The sequence below is a fragment of the Mandrillus leucophaeus genome, unplaced genomic scaffold (genome assembly GCF_000951045.1).
Source record: "Mandrillus leucophaeus isolate KB7577 unplaced genomic scaffold, Mleu.le_1.0 Scaffold41, whole genome shotgun sequence".
NCBI lineage: Eukaryota > Metazoa > Chordata > Mammalia > Primates > Cercopithecidae > Mandrillus > Mandrillus leucophaeus.
Window position 1 is genome coordinate 4,543,977 of NW_012104365.1, and position 6,427 is coordinate 4,550,403.

At 56.9% G+C, this 6,427-nt stretch overlaps 1 long non-coding RNA gene across 1 annotated transcript; it reads left to right on the plus strand.

Annotated features, from left to right (window-relative positions):
- The first annotated feature begins 3,208 nt into the window (after nucleotides 1–3,208).
- LOC105548362 lies at nucleotides 3,209–5,303 on the plus strand. The gene is made up of 2 exons (XR_001007380.1): nucleotides 3,209–3,304; nucleotides 4,927–5,303. It is a non-coding gene; the product is annotated as an uncharacterized LOC105548362 (long non-coding RNA).
- Nucleotides 5,304–6,427: the final 1,124 nt, after the last annotated feature.

Sequence of the window (6,427 nt, forward strand, 5' to 3'; positions counted from 1 at the left end):
GGAAGAATGAGGTATGCAGACAAGTGGAGGGTGAGCAAGATGAGAAGAAGCTTTGCTGAGTGTTAGAACAGCTCAGAGGAGACCTGTCGCGGGCAGCTCCTCTCTGCAGCTGGTGGTCCCATCATCTCTTCTGGTCTGGCTGAGTCCGGGACTTTTTATGGGCCTCACAGGGGAGGAAGTGCGTGCCGATTGGTCCGTGGGCGGCCATGGATGGGCCCCTACCACAAGTTCCCACTCTGGTCCATGGGACCACCAGCCCAGCCCCCAGGTTTCAGGCCCTCCCTGGCTTGAAGATGTGTCTTCACCAGGGACTCACCCCTTTCCACCAAGGAGCCTGTTTGCTGCCGTTCATGGCACCCAGGCTGTTTGTGCCAAGGGGCACCTGCAGGTCAGCACCAAGCTGCCCTCAGTGCTCCCCTCGACTGCTCTCACATGCTCATTGGTGCCCAAAGTCTGGAGGGGGGCTGAGGTGGCAGGGGGCTGGCATGTGAGCGCTGCCCCAAATGTGCGCACAACTGGCCGGGTTGGAAAAGTGCCCAGCCTCAGCGTTCCTCCCTGATCAGGCAGGTGCTGACAGGGGGAAGTCAGGCAGTGGGAAGCACTTCCGGGCCTGTGGGGACAGGGGGGCCTTCCTGGGCTCCGGAGAGTGCAGAGATGCCTGGATCCACAGCCATGGCTTGGGCAGCTGTAGCTGTGGCCGGGAGGGCGGGGCTCTTGCCTGCTCCCCGCTCCCAGAGCATGGGGGTGCCCGGGTTGCAGCTGTGGTTTGGGCGGCTGCAGTTGTGCCTGGGGAGCTCCTGCCGCCTCTGTGGAGTGTGGCACCACCCTGGGGGCCAGCTCTGCCTCAGGACCCCTCTCTGCCCACCCCGCCATGTCCAACCATGCTGCTTTCCTGCCAGCCTGTGACTTGGCTCAGCCCCATTGCGGTGGCTCCCGGGGGCAGCCGGCTTGGGGGTGGGGAGGCTCCTAGGGGTGCGGACTGCCTGCCTCCTCTCCATGTCTTCCCTGCAGTGGCGGTGGGCGAAGTGCAGGTGGTGAGGTGGCCTCAACCACCTTTGCACAAATGAACCCGACACACTCGGGTGCGGCCCCACAGTCCCGCTGTGCCTTCTGCCAAGCGCTGAGGGGCTCCCAAGACACAGTGGGGAGTGAGGTTGAGGCCGTGGTGGAGGCCCTGGGCCTGGGAGTGGGTCCTGCCCGGCTCTGTGAGGGTGGGAGTGGTGCAGTCAGCTGCCTCGGGGATGTGGGGCACGGGGGTCCCATCACCGCCATTGCTGCTCCTGCAGCCACTCCTGCCACCACTGCTGGCACCTTCCTGCTGCAGCTGGCATGATGGCAGCGGCTGCTCTAGACGCTCCACACGCTGCAGCCATCACTGCCTTTGCCATGTTGAAGGGTATAGTTCAGCGGCACCGAGCACATTCACAATGTGAATCCATCACCACCATCCATTTCCAGATCACTTTCCAGCTTGCACACCCAAAACTCCACACTCAGTAAACAGTAACTCCCTCCTTTTCCTCTCCCCAGCGTCTGACAACCCCCATCCTATTGTCTGGCTCAGTGAACTTGACTAGGGACCTCCTATACGTAGAATTATGCGGTACTTGGTCCCTTTGTGACTGGCTTACTTCACCGAGCAGTATGTCCCCAGGGTCTATCCATGTTGTAGCAGGTGTCAGAGCTTCCTTCAGTTTTCAGATTGAGTGATATCCCCTTGTGTGAATGGACCATGCATCCGTCAGGAGACACCACGTTGTGTCCACCTTTGGTGATTGTGAACATGGCTGCTACAAACAGGGACGGACGAATATCTCTTCACGTCCCTGCTTTCAATTTTGGGAGGTATATACCCAGAAGTAGAATTTTATTTTTAATTTTTTGAGACACAGCCCTACTGGTTTCCACAGTGGCCGCACCATCACGCGTTCCCACCAATAGTGAGTGCAGGTGCACTTTTAAGAAATCCCTGGAAATATGACATCAAAACAAAGGCAGCACAAACACAGACACCCACGAGTACATCAGATTAAACAGCTTCAGCACAGCAAGGGAAACCAGCAGAGGAAAACAAATATTTCCTCCAGGCGGAAGGAAATGTTTCCAGTCTCACATCTGATAAGGAATGGACATCCAGGTACATGTGGGACTCACACTACTCACCAGCAAGAAAACAAGGAACTCAATTTTAAAACAGGTCAATGACCTCCACAGAGATTTCTCCAAAGAACACAGGATAATGGGCAACAGGCATACGACAAAAGTGTCCCATCAGCACTCATCAGGGAAATGCAAATCAAAACCAAATGGGCTATTGCCTCACACCTGTTAGGAGGGCAATTACGAAAACACAGAAGCCAGCCAGCGTTGGGGAGGATGCGGAGAAAGGGACCCTTGTGCACTGCTGCTGGAAATGTAAATCAGTACAGTCATTATGGAAAACACTGTGGAAGTTCATCAAAAATTAAAAATACAACTGTTCTAGGATCTAGCAATCTCTCTGCTGGGGATACACCCAAGGGAAGTGGACTCTGCACCTTGGGGAGACACCAGCACCCCCACATTGTTCATTGCCGCACTGCCCACAACAGCCAAGATATGGAAGTATCCAACGGCAGAGGAGTGGATTTTACACGCGTGGTGTAGATACACAGTGGAGTACTACTCAGCCCTAAAAATGAATGAGATTCAGGCAGGGAACGGTGGCTCACGCCTGTAACCCCAGCACTTTGGGAGGCCAAGGTGGGCGGATCACATGAGGTCAGGAGTTCGAGACCAGCCAACAGGAGTTCGAGGCCAGCCAACATGGTGAAACCCCGTCTCTACTAAAGATACAAAAATTAGCCAGGCGTGGTGGCGCATGCCTGTAATCCCAGCTACTCAGAGGCTGAGTCAGGAGAATCGCTTGAACCCGGAAGCCAGAGGTTGCAGTGAGCTGTGATGGTGCCTGGGCAACAGAGCAAGACTCCATCTCAAAAAGCAAAAAAGAATGAGATTCAGTCATTGGCAACAACCTGGATGACCCTGGAGGACATTATGCCAAGTGAAATGAGCCAGGCACAGACAGACACTACATGTTCTCACACGTGGACTCTAAAATTCAGGTTGAACTCACAAAACAAAGAGCCGAAGGGTGTTTTCCAGGGGCTGGAGGGGGCAGCAGAGACTCTGGCCAGAGCACAAAGTTTCAGTTCTAAGATGAGAAAGTTCTGGAGGTCTGATGTACAACGTGGTGATTACAGCTATTAATGTACACTTAAAAACTGGAAAGAGTGGATTTTAAATGTTCTCACCACAAAAAAATGTAAGTATGTGAGGGATGACTGTGCTAATTGCTTCATCGGGCCATTTCACAGAGCATACGTACGCCGGAAACCGTGTTGAACACTTTATGGAGCATTTTTATTTGTTAATTTTAAAAAAAATGAATTAATTAAAATTTGAAACCTGAAGTTCCCAGAAGGCAAGAGTCGGGGACTGTGCCAGGGGGCAGCTGTCCTTACTGGCCGCAGTCTTCCCAAATTCAGGCCTGAGAGAGGCTGAAAGGGGCCTCTCTTTCAGAGAACGTGCGTCCTTCCCAGCACCGAGCCACCCTCGCAGCTCTGTGCATGCAGCAGCCGGAGGATGTGCCATCAGTGCAGGAGGGCGAGAATAAACCAAGATCCTTGCAGCTCCTCAGATGCCGGAGGGGCTTCCAGGCCTGGGGAATGGGGTCCTCTAAGGGAGGGGGGCAGAGGCAAGGCTGGGGCACCACCAAATGCCAAGTGCCCCAGTCTGACACTCGGAACCAGCCCAGGAGAAAGGGAAGTTGGCTGAGAATAGCCAGGCCCAGCCAAGGCCCCCAGCCCCCGGTACCACGACGGTCTCCCTGAAGCTCCCAGCATACCCCCTTATTCTCTCCTGGAGATCGTCCCGTGTCACCTGCCCTGCCTGCCGGGAGCCTCCCTCTCCCGGGACCCTAGCCCCATCCAGAGGCCCTGCCCAGGGCCACGGGGTTGGGTGGGGTGGGGCAGCTTCTCTGGGGGCTCCAGGTCCCGGGGTTCAGTGGCGTCCTCCTGCTGGTGGTAGCAGGGGTGCTGGGGGCATGAGCCTCCTGGACTGAGCAGGGGAGCCCAGGGACATGCTGGCCAAGGGGAATCCTGGACGGGGGTCGGGAGTGTCGGGTCTAGGGGGTGGCAGAGAGGAAGGGTCTGAGCTGTGTGTTGTATGGTGACACCTCTGGTCATGTGGAGGAGGGGCGGGGGACAGAGACAGAGACGGAGAGCAGGGCGGGGGACAGAGACAGAGACGGAGAGCAGGGTGGAAGGCACCGGCGGGTTGGAGGCGCCGTCTTCCCAGCCCCTGACGGACCACCCTGGGAGAAGCCTGGTGTGGTGGGGCCTGGCTCGGGGCAGGTGTGCCCTGGGCTGTGATTGTGGTGATTCCTGCTGGGTGTGAGGGGCCACCCAGGGAGCTGGCACCCACTCGGGAGGAACGCACCCTGCCTTAGGACAGGCCCATCCAAAGAAATACCGCTGTCTCCCAGTGGATTTCTTAAGACCAAGAAATAGGTGCTCAGTGGACCAAGTGAGGAGCGTTCAGAAGGTGGCACCTTGTCCCGCTGCCCTGTGTCCCGCCCTCCCCACTGGGCAGTCTGCTGGTGCCCCCCTCCCTGAAAGAGCACCACGGTTTCAGGGCCCCAAGCTGCTGTGCAGCCCGCTCTCTGGGATGGCAGCGAGGCTGAGATGTTTCTCCCTCAATAATGCCCAGCACTCCCACCCTGTCACTCACTCGACAGCTCCCCACAGGCAGACTCCAGGCTGTCTGCAGTTTGCTGAGGTAGGGTTGCGTGCATTCTATCTGGTGACAGGCAATGTCAGGTTATTCTCCCAAAAGGCCCTGGCAGCTTACCCCACACCCCATCCTTGCTGATTTCACCTTTGCCAGCTCCCTCCAGGGACCTCTGAGACAGTTCTCCAGGACAAGGAACGGCATGAACATGTCAGCCTGTGTGGATGAAACAGGGAAGATGGCTGCAAGACGTGTGCCCACACAGAGGTGTGGCCGTGGCCCTCAGTGTGAGGCTGGTGGGGAGGCTGCAGCACTGTGGAAAATGCAGAGCGCACAGAGCAGAGGCGAGTCCGTCCCTGGAGCTGGCATCATAAATGTGGCTATCGTTGGGCAAGGCCAGAAGAAAATATGGAAAATAGGAAAGTCGCTGCTGGACTCATGTCCCTGGGCCTTCGGCAAATTTTTCCCTTTAAAAATTTCCTTTAATATTGTTGTAATGTGGTTTTTACAATAAATAAAATTCCTGGGACAAATAGAGGAGGCAGACAGAAAGAGAGAGGCAGAAGGAGAGAGAGCCCACAGCCCACCCGCAGCCCACAGCCCAAAGCCCGCAGCCCGAAGCCCGCAGCCCGTGGGGGAAGAGGAGGGCGCCTCCAGGCAGTACGGGGGAGGCTGCAGATGGGGCTGGACCTGAGGAGGGGCTGGGCCGTGGGATTCTCTGAGCCCAGAACTTGGATGCCTTGCTGCAGACATGTCCTGGGGCTGTGCAGGACACAGATGGCCACAGAAGCCAGGGTGTGGTCGGGGCTAGGCCTACCCTGAAGGCTGCTGAGGAGGAGCAGGTGATGGTGGGGTGAGGACTTGAGGAGCAGGGGACACTCGTGTTCCCAGAGGAAGCTGCTCTCCCAGGGGTGCCTCGGTGGAGCAGAGCAAATGGGGCGAACGGACTGAGTTCACAGCATTTTAGGACGTGGGACCTGGGATAGGGGCTTGGATAGAAAGGCAGGGAACAGGATTAGCCTGGGAAGGAAAGGGGGATGTGGCTGCCTCTGCAGGGACCGGAGTGGGAGTCTGCCCAGGAGGGCGGCGGCGGAGGAGAGGGTGGTGCGGGCAGGGAGAGGTGGCCACAGACACTGGTAGTGCCCAGGTTTTCTGACAACCTCAGCCACTTGGCCAGAGCATCTGGAAGGATTTGTGGGAAGCATATCTGGGGGAATCAAGCCTCTGTGACGGCACAAAGGAGCCCAGCAGGCCTGGCTCCAGCGCCAGCCAGAGGAGGGGCTGGGGGATGAGACAGGCCAGGAAGGCACCCCAGGGAGGTGCAGCACGCACCGGCCGACTCAGCCCTGGGCCCTGTAAGCAGGAGCCACCCCCTTCCTGCAGATGGAACAAACCATCTGGGTCAGGAAATTGAGCTGGCTCGTCTAATCTCCTCTGGAGCTCCACGTTCCTGGGGTTTAAGTAGAACATCCAGGCCTCTCAGTGAGCCAGAAAATCCCATTTCTACCCTGTGACGGGGAAAATGAAAAATCTGTGAGTCCCCTACATGGGAAAGGGCCCGGCTTGCCTGCAGGATGCAGACTGCATGGCACCTAATCACAGAAAGTTCTGGAAGATTCCTTGCCCCTGTGTAGGCTTAAATATTGCTCACTAGCTT